Source organism: Ambystoma mexicanum, chromosome 1q, assembly GCF_040938575.1.
Source record: "Ambystoma mexicanum isolate Mex_15411 chromosome 1q, UKY_AmexF1_1, whole genome shotgun sequence".
Taxonomy (NCBI): Eukaryota; Metazoa; Chordata; class Amphibia; order Caudata; family Ambystomatidae; genus Ambystoma; species Ambystoma mexicanum.
Window position 1 is genome coordinate 384508873 of NC_090922.1, and position 18688 is coordinate 384527560.

Here is an 18688-nt window from a genome sequence, read left to right on the forward strand (position 1 = left end):
AACACATGGCGTTGATAATGGTTTCTTTGCTGGGTGATCAGATGGCAATGATGAGAATACTTGGGTTTTGATGGCAATCCTTGTCAAATGTGTGAAACTTGAGGTTTCTATTCCAAAATCATGAAATTGTTGGAAAACCTATGCTTTTAATAGGACTATGGCATATTTTAGCAAAACTGGCTATATGAGACCTTGAGCACACAATGTCACTGCCTGGCAAGCAACATCATTTCCTACACATATGATGGAAAAAGCTGGCAAATGGTTGGAGTACCTGGATGCAGAATATCATTGTACCTGTATATCACACCCAAACTATTGGATTTGTCAATGTGTGTTGTAAATGGCATGCCACAACATTTATTTGACACTATGGGCCTGATTCATAGAATGTTTTCCTATGGGTTTGCACCATTATAAAACACTTCTGTGAATCAGGCCCTATGTGTTCAAGATCGGTGTTCATTTTTGCTTGTTCCAATTTTTATTTAGATGGCAATGTTATCTCTCATATGCTTAATATTGCATTTCCTTTGGATTAGATGGCAGAACTGTGCCTCAGGTTACACAGAATACACAGCCTGAGGTACCATAAAGCAGCTCTATGCATCAATTGCATAGATGTTACATGTCTGAAAGGGATCTAAACATATGCTATGGTGTAGAGGTGGAGTCAAGCACCCCCACCAAAAGCTCCGCCCCCCTTCTGCCTATATGTTGGGAGCTGGACATTTCTACACGTGCAGTACCAGTAAGGATGCCTGTACCACAGAAAATCATGGAAATAAGGTATCCATTAAGAAGGCCTTATATGCATTCACGATGAAATAATGGCCTTTCAGATAAAGTCCCAGAAGAAGTGTGAAAATGAGTGAAAGGGAAGATTGGTGACGTCATGCAGAGCAAAAAATGACGCACCTGGAAAAGAAGCACGAGGCAGAAGAATATAGACATTCCATGAGCTCTGAAAAGAAGATGGTAAAGATGAGCAACATTTCATGCTTGAGATGAAGATGCTCATGCTACAGAAACACTGAGAATATGTAAATCAGTTTACACGTGTACAGACGCAATAACACAAGCAGACAAAGTAATCTTAAGGCTGGCTACGTACTGAATCGTTTTTGCGGCGATGCGCCAATGATAGGAATGTATCGAACCTGGATATTCCACAGTGCACTTTAAGCAAGGCTGAAACCTGTGATTGGAAAGAGTTTTCAGTTTGGCGTAGTTGGAAAATTACTGATGGCGAGAAAGAAATTCAAGAAAGGCTTGGCTGGCCCAGCACCAAGAAGATGAGGCCACCATGAGCCTTGGTGTCCATCCAGTAGTTACAGCGAACGTGAGAAAGAAACAAACTTCTGTTTGAACTGGAATGGGAAAACACTGAAGGTGTCAGAGTTCATCATTTAATAAAATAAAATGCTGCAAACGGCTTGAAAATGCTGTCTCCCAGTCACATGGTCAGATCAAAATAGACATTGGGTCGAGCTACACCAAAACCAAGAAGATACTTCCTTTATTTCTCAGGTGCTGAGAGTCTCTACAAGGCCACGCTCAAAGCCTAATTGACTGGCAGAATGCAAAGGTGATAATATATGTGGGGCTAATTGGAAGAGGAGGCATGATCACGCCGACCGTCCATGCACCTGGAATGGTAGCCTGCGTGCTGCTAGTGTGAGGAATATTCCAGAGGGGTGCAAAGGTGCCAAATCAATGGTAGGGGGCCACGTATCAGAGAGCCCTATAGTTTGTATAACCAATGAAGTGTAAAGTATTAGTATGACATGAAGCATGATTTGCACTTGGGATGTGCTTAGTTGCCCACCTGACAGTAGAGACCCAATCACAGCCCCTGTCAGCATGGAACATATAGCTAGATGTTTCCTGTAATCCTATCACATCCCCAAGTAGGTTTTTGTTGTTTTCCACGTAGTGTGATGTCACTTATGATGAGTTTTGACTATAAAAAAATGTGTTTTTTATTAAATGCTCTGAGAGAAATCGAGCAAATTTCCGTTGATGTCCGTTGTAAATCCCTGTTTTAGACAATTGAAAATTAAACAGACTAGCTTTGCCAACTTCCTGAGTCAGTTTGATTATTGATGTTTCAGTAACTTCTGCATCCACATCTATCTCAAAGTATTGCTACCTCATCTTAAAGGGCCCTAGGTCGAAGGGTTCGCGTGGTAGCAAAGAGATGATGGTTCGAGGTCCGTTGACCCAGTAGGCTTTTAAGGGTCTCAGAAATATTGTAAGTCCTCCGCCATTTAGCTGGAGGAACATGAAGCTCCCTTTAAATAGCAGCCAGCAGTAAAAACTTGCAAGTCACTAAAAGATAGGTGGGACAGGTCCCTCTTGCATGGAATTCCCCTTCCCATTTCTACGAGCAGCTGAGCGGACCGGAGGCTGAAGTGGCTGGTTGAGGAGGAGACAATCCCGAGGGTCAAAAGCTGAAAGGCGAATGGTGAGTTGATTGAGAGAGCTGGCAAACCATAATGTGTATTAAATGGGGAAATTGATCATGAGGAGTAACTAACGGAGGGTTGGAGGGGTATTTGAGGTTATGACGAAGAGTGTCAAGTAGAAGTATTTGGTTGTGGAGGAGGAGCGAACCATAAAATGAGCCCAGAATCCTACGTCAAGAACGTCTGGAAGGAGTTGTTTTAAAATCCATAACGGATATATAGGAGACAAACAGATAGATATGTTAAAGAAAACAATATACACTCCGATTGGAGTCATTATTAGGGGCGAGAGTAGCCACGAGGAGCGCTGGCAGAAGTATATGTGGGCCGGCCAGTCTGTCAGTGTGTCTGTCTATTGTATGTATTATATGTGATAAAGAAGTGATGAAATGTTACAGAGCAACAACCTGCTGATTGTGGTAAAAGGCTGAGAATAGATTATTCATTTATTTAGTTGATAAATGTATTGGCTAAACAGGTAGACTGAGGTAGAGTATGACATAAAGGATTGGAGCTGCGACGATTGGTGCACACTCATATTGTGTTATTTTTATGAAAAAGTATTTCCTCTGTAAAACAACGGTAAGTATTGACAGTCGATTGTGACTTGTCATGATGGAAGATGTTACTCCACTCATGCACCTGTGCAAATAGCCGCCAAAACACGCACCCAAGCTTAAATAATACAGTGCAGAATGGGTTAAGGGCACGGCAGATAAAATGTTCATGCCATGGCCACTAGGGGGATCACTGGCAAAAACAGTTTTGCAACACATAACCACATACCTACACGCAGCGTACACGGGCAAGAAGTTGGACGGGCTGACTCTGAACAGAGACGAGAAAGAAGAGAGCCATACGAGTTCAGGACAAGACATGTCAGATGAAGACAGGGTAACCTTCCATGGGGATGAGGGAGTTGGTGCATGCGGTTCCGAGGGATGTTTTCTGACAGATAAAGAGGTTAGATGGTCGGGTCTGGACCTACCTAAACCAAGAACGCCAGAGCTTGTGGTACAGCCAGGTCATCCTAAAGGGTGATCCCTTAGTGTAAGAGGGGATTCGCCACCATACATGAGCAGACTAAGGTCATTGCCAGGAAGAAGCAGTCGGGAACCATTGTCCCTACTATGGATAGGCAGACAATGGAAGCTGATTGCGATTTTGGGATTTCGCAGTTTCCCTTGTTAGAAAAGGGAGGGACTAGACTGTAGTATATTCTATGGCCCCAAATGGATAAGGATCATTTAAGGTGCAAACTCCTGAGTTTAAGGGTTCCCGAAAATGGATCTATGAATTAGAATGTGAAATAAAGCAGTTAGAGCCTCGGAGTCCTCTTTTTTAGGGGGCTGTGTGGCAAAGGACTAATATGAATCTATAATGCAACAAGAATACCACAAAAACAGCTACCCGCCTACACACGTGCCAGGTGTATCTAGTTGCACAACGTGCTACCTTTCATGTCGATCAATTATTTGCGACAGAAAACATAGAGAAATACATATTTTAATTCATGGAGACAAAAATGCACATAACATTCCATAAGAGAACCTATACTGAAAAACAATTGTCTTGACCAGTTCGTTTTAACTGAACACATTCGTCAGATACTGGTGATGTAGTGAGGTTAGTAAACAAATAAGGTGACATCCTATTATTAAATGAAACCTTGATGCAATTCACTATCCTTGACTTTGTTAATTTTTCTGTCCTTGACTTTGTCGACACCAAAGAGTGTGTTTCTGGGTCCTGGCAAAAGATGGTTAAACAGGCTCAGTAGCTAGTTATTTGATGCTATCAGGCATGCGTCGGACCCGTCTTCAGGACTTGATTTATATAGATCTCCCAAATTGGGATTTCAGAAATAGTTCATTGGTAAATTTCCTAAAAACCAAACGAAAAAACTGTGTTGGTAACAAGATAAAAACAAAGTGTAGTGTCTCTATGTGTGTGCACATGCAACTAATTCAACTAACCTTTTCGTGGTTTATTCGGCGTGTGTGGCCTTGATTTTAGAACAAATACGGACAGGATTCACTGGTCCCAACTGTGATTTCTTTTCAAAGATTTTGAAACTGCAACAAACGAAAATGATTTTTATGAAAAGTTTGTTTTTTCTTTTGCGCTACATTCATTAGAAGGCAAAAGTTCAAAAATGACTGACAACAGAGCCACTTAAATGAGCCAAATCGAGTTCATATTTAAAGCGGTACAGACTGCCTTTGAGTGTTTGTCATTTGTATTACATGCGTTAGACAGCGGGAGTTCAAAACGAAAATGGAAGTGAAATAGCAGCGAAGCCTACTAAATGAGCCAAGTTAAGTTCGTACCTAAAGTGATACAAACTGCCTTCAAATCAATTATGTTGCACTATTGTTTTGAGCATTTTTTAATAAAATACTACATGTTTTTTTGAAAAGGGAGGAACATACCTCTTGATCCAAGCGAAGATATTCTACGATATAGCTTCATTTGCGGACACACATGTCCAGTATGTGATTTTTTTCGTATTGTAAATTGAAGTTTACCTAATTTGTTAAAGGATATACGGAGATGTAACAGTCCGTATATAGCTAGCAGAATAGTGCTGTTTGCATATCACAAAAGCGTGATATGAGTGCTTACAATTGCTGCTTTTCAAGGAACTTACTTGATCACAAGCATTGTTGCTTCCACTCGAAACGAACGCGGGTAGTTACTGCCGGGTTCGCTTTCACTTACGTTAGGAAAAGGCTAGACTTGCTGTATTTATAAATTCATCTAATCGCGACCGCCATCTTGGAAGGAACAATGGCGGACGCGGCCAGATTACTAAAGGGCTGAAAAAAAAAGGTATGCTGCACAAGAATGGGGCATCCTAATTGCAAACATTAAATAAAATTGTACTTTGGTAATATTCTATTTGATATTTCAAAGGAAATGTGAAAAAAAGTGGTCAATACATATTGTGACATTTCCACCCAATAATGTGCACTGAGGGCATTAAAAAGCTGTGTTGTAAACATGCATATGTGATGTCTCAGCATGCACTAATGAATGTTTTGCGTGTGCTTCATGAATGTCACTTGTGCAAAGGAGTTACTTATGTAAAAACAAACTCCATTCAATTCCGATGTTAAGGCCAGCCTGAACAGTGTTTAGATTGTAAATCCACTTCTGTTCAAGCTGCCTCAGCTTTCGGTCGCGGTCTCCCCCACGAGGGTGTGATGGAACTGTTTGAATAATATACCACTCAATATCCTCACAGGTGTGTTTTGCTTTTACAAAATGAGCAACTAAAGGTTTCTCCGGAACTGAATTTTTAACACATGACCTGTGCTCGCAGATTCTCTGCTTTACAGGTCTTTTTGTCTTCCCGATGTAAATTAATTTGCACGGGCAGATGATAGCATAGATTGCCCATGCTGTGTTGCAATTGGTGAAGGCTTTTAAGTGCCATGTCTTGTTGCTCTATGAATTAGAAGAAATTACAGGAGAAAACACGTTAGCTATAGGGGACATTAAGGATCTTCTAGCAGCTATCCTCAGAGAGAGGGCTGATGACATTTGGACAAGAGCAGGGTATGTAAGTGTCAAAGCTCAGAACAAAGCGCACAATGGCGCACTGTTCAATAATTGTAAAGCAGCAGTCTGGAAAGCGCTTGAAGTACAGTATCCTGATACATCGGATATGGGAGCTATAATGGCACGTAAGATGCAAGGAAGGGAGGATCCGCTTGCTTACATTCAACATTTTCAAGAGCAGTGATCTTTGGAATCGTGGGGAAAATTTATACCTGTATTTTATCATATATTATGTCAGGGATTACCAGACTAGGTACAGAGACAGCTGAAGAAGCTGGTGGGCATGGAGGCGAAACCATGGGCACAAATACAGTTGACCATCACACATCATTGCCGATTGTTGCAAGAGAAAAATCGAAAGAGAGAGGATGCTAGGAAGCTTGTGGAAGCTAAATTGGTGCAGAAGACATTGTTGCAGTATGCTATAAAAGGGGCAATGTTGACTAGTGGAGAAGGGACAGGATCACAGCAAGTATTAGGTATGCCGCGAGTGAATGTCCAACAGCAGTTTTATCAAGGAGGGAATGGATTTATGCCAAGAGGCAGGGGTGACTTACGCAGAAGAGGAGGCTTTCAGAATAAATAGGGAAATGTGAAGAGTAATCGAGGAGGTTTTCAGAATAACCAAGGCGGTAATCAAGGCATGCAGTATTGGCAAGTTAGAAGATTCCCTCCTGTATGTTGGACATGTGGAATGATAGGGCACATTGTGAGAACATGTGGGAGCCAAGGGTATGTACAGAATGTGCAATTCTCAAGGGGTGGACAGCTTATCCTCCAGCATATGGCCCACAAAGTAGAGACGGTTTTGCCCAAGATCAGACAGTGATTCAAATACAGGTACCGCAGCAGGCTTTGCGACCACAGCAAGCACCATTGAATCCGCCGCAAGGGCAGTCTCAGCATGTACCCATGCAGATACAGCATAGCGCAAACACAGGACAGGTGTTGACTCCTACTATAAGGGGTGTCACTGCCACGGGTGGGAATCCTTTTACAGGTATGGGAATAAGTATGTACCCACAATAGGACAGCTCACTGGGTGACTTGATGTGTTCAGTACTATCTGTGATGCCTAATGCTCAAGAGGAACCAAGGGTTGACGTCACAGTAGGAGTCAAATCCTTTTCTTTTTTACTAGACACTGGGGCAACTCGCTCATGTGTACAAGAGGGAACATTTTCATTATCGGGTAATGCCATGAATGCTCAAGGGTTCTCAGAAGCTACAAGTAGAGTTCCTTTTATTGAGTAATTGCCAGTCTCTATAGGAAAATGTGACATGTCTGTTCCATTCTTGTATTTAAAACACCAGTTAAATATGACAATCTCTTTCACTGATGAAGGCATAGTGTGTTCAACGCCAGGAATACATTATTTAAACATGGGTGAATTCATCAGGGCATTTACAGGAAAAATAGCTATGCGAGGAGTACCACTAGAGCCAGAAGTCTTTCACTATGCGGCATGCATTTTGTTAAAATGGCTACCCAGTTTAGTGGGCAAGGATATGAGATACCTGATCAATTCTTGTTCAGGCCACAGATTCCCATGGACGAAGAGGGGGGACAGATGTTTTCCTTAGAGTCACAGGCAGCTGTAGTTTGAGGGGAGTTGGCCATGCTCAAAGAATTTGATGATGATGGCAGACCATGGAGAACAGTGATTGATATTGGGGAAGGATATCGATTGACTGACATCACTGAGGAGAATATGTTTAGAGATGACCCGTCAGATGACGAAGTAGTGTTTGACATGAGCATTACATATTGGATCAGGACAGAGAGATCCCACAGAAAATAATGATTGTGCAGCAGCGTCGAGCGTTTTTTTGATGAGGATAAGGAAAAAGTGCCAACTTCTTTATGGACTATGGCCCCTTTGATATAGGCCTATTAAAAGGGGTGGGAGAAGTCAAGATTAAGCTGAAGCCAGGAGCAATTTTACCTCATGCAAGACAGTACCCTATGTTTTTAGAGGCAGATGAGGGAATTTGTAAGACTATATCAACCATGATGAATCAGGGCATCTTAGTGACGTCAGAGTCACCATACAATCCCACAGTGTACCCTATCAAAAAATCTAATGGGGGGTCATGGTGTTTAATTCAGGACATTAGGCCAATTAGCCAGATTGAAGAGGCTGAGTTTCCACTAGTTCTGAATCCAGTGACGATCCTATGTAGCATCCAGGTTAAGGCACGATATTTCACAGTGATTGACTTGAAAAATGTGTTTTTCTCAATCACGTTACATAGGGATTCTAAAGATCTGATGTCATTTACATTCCATCATACTAAGCTGAAAAGCACAAAATTTCCCCTGGGGTATTGTGAGTTTCCATTGATTTTCGATAGGGTCATGCAGATGGACCTAAGAAATATTGATTTGCCAAGTGTTTTGCTGCAATACGTAGATGAAATTTTGGTTTGCAGCACATCAGAAGAAGAGTTCAGACGAGACTCAATTCAGGTAATGATTATTTTAGCAGAGAACGGATATAAAGTGGACAAAGAGAAATTGCAGTATTGCCAAGAAAAAGGTATTGTGAATAGGGCAGTTCATCTCTCACAAAGGAAAGAAGGTTACACCTGAAAGAGCTGAGGCAATTTTGAAAACCGCAAAATCACTCACAATAAAGCAAATGCAACAGTTTCTAGGACTGTTCAACTATGTCAGAGCATGGGTATTTGAGCATAGTTCTTACACAAGGCCATTGTTGCAAGCCCTAAAGAAAGCACAAGTGAATCAGGAAAACATTGAATGGACTGAGGAAATGACAGAGGGGTTTGATGAATTAATAAAGCAAATATGCACAGCGCCAGTTTCGGAAATTCCCAATTATTCTGAGGAGTTCTTTTTATTCTCGCACATGACTGGAACAGTTAACGGAGCAATACTCACACAGTGAACTACGTTGGGGTACAATCCTTTGGCATATTACAGTCGAATTTTGGACCCAGTAATGAGGGGTCACTTCCCTTGCGAAAAATCATTGGCAGCCACCACGTTTGCTATTGAGAAGTCTGCAAGTAATGGGGTGTTCCATGATGTTATTTGTCGTGCATGCTTTATTTGCTGTTTTGGAGAAGCCTAAAGGTACACTGACATCTCAAAGAGCCTCTGTTTGTGAGGTGGTAATATCGAATCCGGCGATCAAAAGAGTCAGGTGTAAAATGGTTAACCCTGCCACATTTGTAGCTGAACCACTGGCAGAGGATGAACAAGTGCATGACTGCTCGAATTATGAGGAATTCTATGATGATATTCCGAGAGTGAAAGAAAAAGCTCTTGCAGCAGTGGAGGATCTCTTTATTGACTGTTCTTCGAGGATCAATCAAACTGATGGAGAAAGACATTGAGGTGCCGCTGTGGTAAAACACAAGGCTAATGGGGAATTTGAAGGTATGGTGAGTGCAAGACACATCTCACTTTTCAACACAGGCTGCCAAATTAGTGGCACTGATTGTCGCACTCGAGAAACACGCAGACCTGGAAGTAACAGTGTACAGTTACGGCAACCGTGCACGCAGGGCGCACACTAAGAGAACAGATTTTATTTAGCGTGGAAACCAAGCCACGGATGAAGAGGCAAAAAGGGTTGCATATTCATCTGACATAATGAGTTTTGATACGCCTGATGTGAAAGAGGAAATTGTTGTGATGATGGTTGGGAATTAAAGTTTTAATCACTTATCCAAAACGCAACTCATGGAAGTTCAGGGTGAAGCCCCACAGGAAGAGAAAGACATGTGGACACAATGGGCATGTTCTTTATCCCCTTCCGAGGCACTGTGGCAACAAGACAGCACTGGTAAACCGGTGATGGCTGTAGTCTTATTAAGGGTGGCCTTAGAACAGCTACACTACCCTGCACATTTTCACTAGGCAGAGCCTCACAGTACAATTGCAGAGGACTGGTTTGTACCAAACCTATTAGATCACGTCGCTTTTTATGAAGTAACTTGCATCATATGTCAAAAGCTTACTGCTGGGCACACGCTGTGAAGAGTCAGAGGAGTAATCGCTCGACCAAATGGTCCTTTTAAGCATTTACATATTGATTATGTTGACATACTGCCGGTCTGTAATGGATGTAGTTATATGATAGTGGTGGTGTACCCCTTCTGTAGGTGGATCGAGGCCGGTCCATGCACACACCCTGATGACACTTGTGCTGCAAAGTTTTTAGTACGAGAAGTATTTCCTAGATGGGGAATATGTGAGGTGCTGAGATCAGATAATGGCCCCCATTTTGTGAATGAGGTTTTTGGACAAATTAGCTTATTGCTTGGTATAAAACACAAGTTTTCATCTGACTATCACCTGCAAGTGAATGGGATATTTGAGAGACTCAATAGTCTGCTCGAAGAGAGGATAGCCAAATTGAAACTAACACTGAAAAATTGGTGGCTGGATTGCCTGCCCCTTGCGTAATATGCATTAAGAAATCAGCCTGGCTCAAACCATCACTTCACACCCCATGAACTAGTTACAGGGAGGCAAAAGAGAACGCCTCTAACTCCTCCATCAAGGACTAGGAGTGATTCCCAGACAACTGCAGAATTGTTAGGAGATGAGCTACATGCGTACTTAACATGTATGACAGCTAGTATCTCTGTCAAGACCTTACAGCAACCACAATTCAAGAGTTACCTGTCCCTAGACTTTTTCCTGGAGATCAAGTACTGATCAGAAACTTCACACGAAAGTGGCAAGAGCCCTGTTCCAATGGCCCTTTCATTGTGGAGTATGTTACTCCATCAGCAGTTACAGTCCAAGCATGACGAGCTTGGATACACCAAGGTGATGTGAAAGTCTGCGCTGAAGAGGCTGACGCACCCCAACCCATTCGGAAGCAAGACTAGTTGAACAAGTTCAGCACGTGCAGACTAGATCGATGAGTAGGAAGAAGGACGCAGAAACTGTCCAGTAGACAGATGAAGAGTACATTGGACTGTGGCGCCCTCGAGACACTCTTTGTAGCTGCTAAGCAAGGAGTGAAAAAGCTATTTGTTCTTTAACCACAGGGGCTTTGCTGACATTGGACTGGGGAGTGCAAAAGTAAAATAGAACATGCCAGATCTGGACTTTATATTTGACAATTGGACGAGGGAGCAGTTCTTGGATTAGTTCCTTACTGAGTTTCTCTTTGGATGCGCTTATGGTTCTGTCTGATGCCGAATGTACACAGTCTACTTCTTGCTGTCTTCATATTTATACTCAGAACTTGTTGGGAGGAGCACTAACATATGTGTGTTTCTCCAGGATCCTAAGAATGGTCCAGCTATTAGACGCTTATTGGCAGGAATAATGGAGCAGATAGGACTGTTCCTTGAGCATGTTACAGGAGGTACAGATGGTCCTGTCTACCGATGACACTCATAAACTACTTGCTATGATCTTCTACTATTTGCTTCAAGTTCAGCATTACCTTGTTTGGCAAGACACCAACACTTTTGTGTTCATGCGGGATCCTATAAACCGTCCAGCAACCAACCAGTTACTTGTGGAAATCATTGAACAGATTCAGCAGTTATCGGAGCATTTGACAAGTTTGCCTGAATAAAAATAGTTTTTCTTCCTCCTAAAGTAATCACAGGCAAACATGTTTTCCATAGAGCATATTGCAGGTCCTGAAAGTGAGCACAGTCAACGACGAGTGGAGAGACATCGATGGTGGAGCCTCATGTATTTGTGGTGTATAACATATGCCTGCTTTTTGTTTATCATTGTTTTTTCTGATTCTGCTTATTCACACATTGTATTTCATTGATCCAAAGAGAGCAGTGGTCCCTTTGATTCTTCCTACTCCAGTTCCCTTGGCAGAGCTAGACATAGTGAGACAGCCAAGGCCTTATGTCATTGTCTTCACTCATGTGAAGGTATCAATTTCACTGACAAGTGTCCCTAGCCTGCCCCTGTGCCAAAAATCCCAATGTTCCCTGCCATGTCATACCTTCAATGCCGCACAGGCCCTGCAGCGCTGCTTCCCCACCTTCAGTCTCTGCGCCTGAAGTGAAGTCTATGCGGCACTCCTGCGGGTCCAGAGCGACCAGAGGAGCCCCGACATGTTGCACAACCCAACGCAAATGTTAACTCGTCACGCTGTGCTGAATGAAAGGAGATTTCCAGGGCAGGATATTGCGGGACTCAGAGCTTCACAATCAAGCAGCCATTTGCATTGCTGCTCAGCAGCACCCCCAAAAAAATCTTTTTTTAAATGTATTAATTGTGTTATAGTTCAGACCTTTTCTCACTATACAAAACAATACAATTTTAAACAGAAAATATTTTGCATACATCACTCAACTAGATAAGAACCATTCATGAATACAATCCAAACATACACTTTTCCCTTTGAAAAATAAGAAATATTTACAAAGAGCGTATTACACATTCATTTGACAGTTTATATCAAATTAATTCATAATTTACTGAGTGCATTTCTAGACTTCCGAGGTCACAGAGCCCTTCTGTACTTCAAGTGCATCTAGAGTATTAATGTGATCTTCAATATATTTCCAGATCCTGTAAAATGCTAGACGTGCAGATAGCCTTTAAGTGCTCAGGCAATAGAACCAAAACTTCTCGGTTTGTATATTTGCTACACCATTAACTATATTGCCAAGGTTTCTGGTATATACATCTCCTATCTCTCTGCACAAGGTTAGGGCATGCTTTTTTGTTTCTATCATCCCACAGGGTTCAAAATTGAGCGGAGCTTGGAGCTATTTAGCTCCTGCTTGTAGCCTAGAAGAGCCTGGTTAGATACACACCACCAGCTACCAGGAGCTACTTGTCGCTCCCCGGGCCAACTGATGCTGAACAAACACACCTATGTGAATTTAACTTTGTGCATTTGGGACACTCTATAAAGAAACATTAGAGCACATACATATGATACATAAATAATGGAAATATTATAGGTTTGCATTTTATGTGGAGCTTAGATTTCCGGAGCGCTATGGATTAGCTCCTCGTGCCCAGTGGTAGCTCTCCTGGTCAATTGTTAGTGCTGGATAACCAGGAGTGGTTTTTAGCTCCTGTTTATTCAATCCCAATTTCAATCCCTGTCCCATCGATTTTACATAATCTACATGTGTGCTCTTCTTTTGTTAGACCCATAATTGGGTCTCGCACAGCAAGTGTGGGAAGTTGTCCCAACCTTAGCAGTAGCAGAAACCTATTCAGACGGGGGTCAGCGCACATATCTAAATAACTCTGTGCCGAAAACATCCGACATGACATCCCCGCAAAGACGGTATAACATTTTAATTTCGTTTCATGGTCATAGTTTTGGCACCAATCATACTCTCTCAATTTCTTTATGAAACTTAATTTAAGGCTGTGGAGATCCATTGACCACTCAGACCCCCAGACAACTCCTCCAAATAGTTTCCAATTGAGTCTAAGTATGTGCTGCTTAATGAAACACAAGTATTACTTAGCATCTGACACAACAGTTGCAATAGAGGGCACGTAGGGCCTTTGATGATTTTGAAATACAATAGGTCCTGCCTTTCCAGGACTTTGCCAGCCAGGGACAGCACCCATAGTTCCTGCAGCATGCCTGACCTCTTTGCAGCATGCATTTCCCATACAGGTATGATGTTACTTTTTCCACTACACTGCCTGTTCCTGCCAAGCAAAACAATATGAATGTACCTTGGCCATAATTTCCGACTGAGGTCCATTCAATCAACTTGAAAACACCACTAGAATCCGGATTGAATCCCCATAATAAGGAATACAGACTACATTTGGGAAACGCTGTTGGGAAAGCCCCCGTCCTTCCTTGGCACCCCTTGCTGGCGGGTAGGTTGCAGCACCTCACCTTATATATTCTCGAACTGAACCTTATTTGATTTGAATTGATTTTAATTTCTTTTTTTCTCAATTTTTTAAACCTCACCAGGGGACTTTTTTAGTCTTGACGAAGGCGATCGACTGAAATCGCTGAAACGCTTAGCTGAAGTGCATTTATTTTACATGTGCTTTGAACCTTTTGCTTAACATCGACCCTGGTTGTTGATTTAGGGGTACCCTGGCCCAATTTCGTTTCTTTATGCTGCTATTAATCATTGCACCTAACCACCCTTTCATGCACATATATCCCACCTCCCTTCTCTGTACACTGGGAGCAGTCAGGATTCCTTCCTTTCCTATGCACATCATGACGTTATAGTTGATTGCCATGATAATATGCTTCCTTGAAGAATTTAACAGATGTTAATACATTGATAAATGTCTGTGTTTCTAAATATTGCCAAATAAGGTATACAGGCAACTACCTATGAGTAAAAATAAAACACTCATAACTTCTTGCACCCAATTCAGAGTGTCACTTGGATTCATTTGGACACCAAATAATTAATTCTCTTAAAAATGGTATGTTTCCACCAGGAATAATTTCTTGTTGTATTGAATTGAGCTCCTCAATACACGATTTGCATCCTAAATGACACAATCATACTTTTTCTGGTTGTTTTTTCCCTCCTTCAGTTGGTACCACCCTCTTTGCAGGATAATGTTGGAGAAAAACCACTTTATCCGTGAAACAGTCTAATCTGGGGACCTATGTGGCACAGCTTCCATTCTATGGCTGGCTTCTTTCTTTAACACCCTGCTAAGCTGAACCATGTTTGCGGAAGAACCTATTTCCTGAGATATTTACTTGCACATCTCCTACTAATATGAGAGTGTGTTCACGGTCCACCACCTGTAGTTTTAACGTGAGGACTGAGTGGTCGCTATAGCCGTTTGCGGAGACCTCCGTGCCTATGACATGTTGGAGCATTTGGTTGTTATAGAAAAGGTAGTCTCAAGTTGCAACAGCATTCCCGTTTGTCCATGTATTACTCCTAGGAAGATCATCTGCCGTTCTTACATTCAGCATGCACATCTCACATGCCTTCATAAAATTCAGCCCTCTCTTCCCCTGCACGTTACTATCTGGAGACTTCATTAAACAAGATTACTCAAAACATGCTGTGCCCTCAATCAATGTGCCATCCACACAGCAGGCATTGAAGTTTCCCAGGATGATAACCAAGTCAGCATTATCTAACCCCACCCAATGCATTAGGACTTCCATCACAGTTTGCTGTATCGCCTCCATGCAAATACCCCAAGGAGGGTTATAGATGTTTATACACAACATTCTAGTTTTTTTCTCGCAGCCAAGGATATCGACCTTAACCACCAAGGCATTGCTCTCATATTCAGGCACAGGAATCTGGCATGCAGTTAATATATTCTTTATAGTAAAACAAAAGAGGTGATGGCTGGAAGGTTTAGAATGAATCTTAACCTCTGTCATTTTTCTGGGCAACCCTCCAGACCATCGTTCTTCGCCTGCCAAGCCATTACAAAAGGGGAAATACCATATGCAAATCAGGCTTGGTTTCAACCCCAAAGGGGCAATCCAGCCTGAACTGCTTGTTCACATGCCTTTTGCACGAAACCACAAGCATCCCAGATGTGTTTGGCCTCATTGGGCACCATCAGTCAGGAGTAGCTTGGTCTCTAGACTCAGCAGGCACGGGACGCACGTCTTGGCATACCCGTCCCACTCGGAGTAACAATAGCAAAACAAAAGTGGTGATGGCTGGAATGTTTAGAATTAATTTTAACCTCTGATATTGCTCTGGGCAACCCTCCAGACCATCGTTCTTTGCCTGCCAAGCCATTACAGAAGGGGAAAGACCATGTGCAGATCAGCAGTTTCTCTCTTTTGTGATTTCTTTGACTTTACTTTCTGTGGTGCCTGCTCGTCGCCCCCTTGCCCTACTTCTACCTAATTTTTGACAGGCTGCCCCTCCTTGATTTTAACGTGTTTACGTTTTTCAAGTACCTTCGTTCCTTTCCCGACAAATGCCATTCAACAGTCTTCTTTCTCGCTTGTAGTATATGCAATGCCTTGCGGTTCTGAGCCACACAATGCTACCAAAGTAACCTCACAGTGGGTGGGAAAGGGATTCAAATCACCTATATCCTGTTGTTCCAGGTGCACTTCAGAGTTTTTTTACCTTGGTTTCTAATGTTTTTTTCTTTCAGGGCCATTTCAATACGTTCCGATGCTTGGGTCTGAGCACACAAATCTTTGTATATTCAATTTGACAGTTTCAACAGGATTTTTATGGCAAATTGTAATACTGGATCTGGGGTTAAAGCTACAGCCTGGATAGAGTCTGTTGTTTGGTCCCCTGTAAAATCATTCCTTTCATCAAACAAATCCTGTGTTAATGCTAGATCATGGTGCTCCTGCAGGCCTACTACTGTCACCACTCTGATACTCCCTCCCGTGGTGGCACTACTGTCATGGTCTCTGTCGGGGAGTTTCTCCCAGGTCGGCTGGGCCTTCCGCGGACCTCCGGGCTGGGAGGCCCCAACTCCTCCTGAGTATCCCAAAAATGAGTATGAGACACACACAAGAAGCAAGGTGGTTCTGCTGTTTATTGAACAACGGCAGGGATGGGTCTAGGATCGTACGCGTCCGTCCAGACTCTCGAAATTCGTGGGGCTCGCAGGCCCCTTTTTGCCTCATTATGACACGCTACTTGTGTCACCTGGGAAAGTTAGCAAAAAACCTATCGCCACTCTGGATTGGTTCCTCGAGTGGTAGGGTTAGTATAGCATACGTATAGAGAAGATTGTTAGTGGTTAAGGGTCAGTCAGGTGGTATACTTGGGTTGTCCCTTCTATTAGATACTTGAGAATTGTTACACGAAAACCCCTAATGATTGGCTAATTGTTAGTGGCGTTAGTGATGAGTGCCCCATGTTCTGATTGGTCCACTCGCGAGCCCCTCAGCCTGGGACCATCGTTGTTCCCAGCTCGTGGTGTACCTGTCATTTGCAACAATATGTAACTATGTGTTCGTGCAGACAATGCGTAGATTTGCTCATATGCCTGAGAGCAGACCATTCCCATCGCTGTAGGTGTCCATTGGGTCATTTCATTGTTGCAGCCTGTGTCCCATACGTGAGACCCAGGCGACTTCTCCCTCGTGGGTCTGGCACCCTGTCAGGTTTGGCTTGGTCACGTGAGGAGAGACCGTGGCTGGGGCAGAATTCTGCACATTTAAAGTTGTATTTGCCTGGCTTTGCTTACAGGTGTGACCTTGGCGTCGGCTGGTAGCATACGAGTTGCAACATCGCTCCCTTGGCTATCAGTTCTCGCTGGGCTCGTTCTGCAGGGTCAGCAATTGAACTCTTGCTCGCCCAGTGTTCATGGAGGCTCTTGCTTGCGGCCTACTTGGGCCTGGTTCATAGGTGGGGATGTGTAATGCACAGCACTTATGTTGCGGTGTCACATTGCTTCGTAGGCCGTAACATGTCTTCGTTGTATTTTCATCACTATCCAAATGTCGGGAGAAGCGTCAGCAAGCATCTAAACGAGTGCATTGTGCGTCTTGCGTTTCTGCATTTCGGAGAACCTATGTGAAAAATAATAAAGATGCGCGTCAGTGGGTGTGTCCGTCACCTACGTCATAGCACTTAGTATGTTCTTCGTGTGGATTGGTGTGGGGGTGTCCAGTGTGCATGGTTGCACGGGTGTTCTGACAGTTGGCTAGGTCGTCATGGCATCTCTAACGATGTAGGTCCTTATTGTTGAAGGGCTTAGTCGAGTTCATCCATGCCGCAGGTGTCGGCTTGAGCAGGGCAGGCTGGCGGGCAGGCTGGTGGGCACATCCGTATGTTCTTGTACCAAGGTATTTGGTCGTCTGGCAGATAGACGAATTCATCTCGTGGTGGGTGTCTGGGTCGCGATCCTCTAGGCCAGGGGCGCGAGGAGATTGGGGGGAGTCTTTTCTCCCATTCTCCCACTTCATCTCCAACTGTTGGATTTCCGCATGGAGGGAGTAGCATAAATTCACTAAGGAATTATCATCTACCACGATCGAGTTTTCACTCGCTGTTCCACTTATCAGGTGGTGTTTACAGAAATAGGCAGTCATCTTTCGATTTACAGGCTCTGTTATCGCCGGACTGGCTTTTGCGGGAGGTGCCAAAATGGCAGTAGCCACAGGTTCCTCGTTTGTCACGACGGTTAGCGAATTTGCCCGTTTTCCTTTTCAGATCATAGTGCATATGCAGCTGCCCCTCTTTGTCCATTTACTTTCCCAGGCATATAGAAAGCACACTTTATTACTGTCCAGACACAATTCACTTGCAAGGCTCACTGTTAGGTCGTGATCTTTTTCCTCCCTGCCCCCACTGCTCTGCAGACTGCCAACTGCGCACTTAAGGACACATTTCAGGATGCACACGCCGCTGCGCTGCACACTGGGTTAAATGTCCGACCACCAGAGTTCACAATAGCACAAGCTCCTGGAAATATTTAGCAGCAAGGACCCCAACACCACAGTGTAGAGGAGGAGCCTCTACCAGAAGTTCTGCCCCAATTCTGCCTATATGTTAGCAACCGGAAATTGCGACATGTGCAATACCAGTAAAATTGCCAATATCGCCAAAAGTCCATTGAGAAAATATTTATCCATGAAGAAATAGTGACCTTCGGAAGGAAGTTCCGGAAGAAGTGTGACTATGAAAGAACTAGTGACGTCACATGAAGTAGAGGTGACACACACAGAAGATATATATATATAAAGTAAGGATATAGACCCTATAGAATCTGAAGGCGAAGTAAGGAA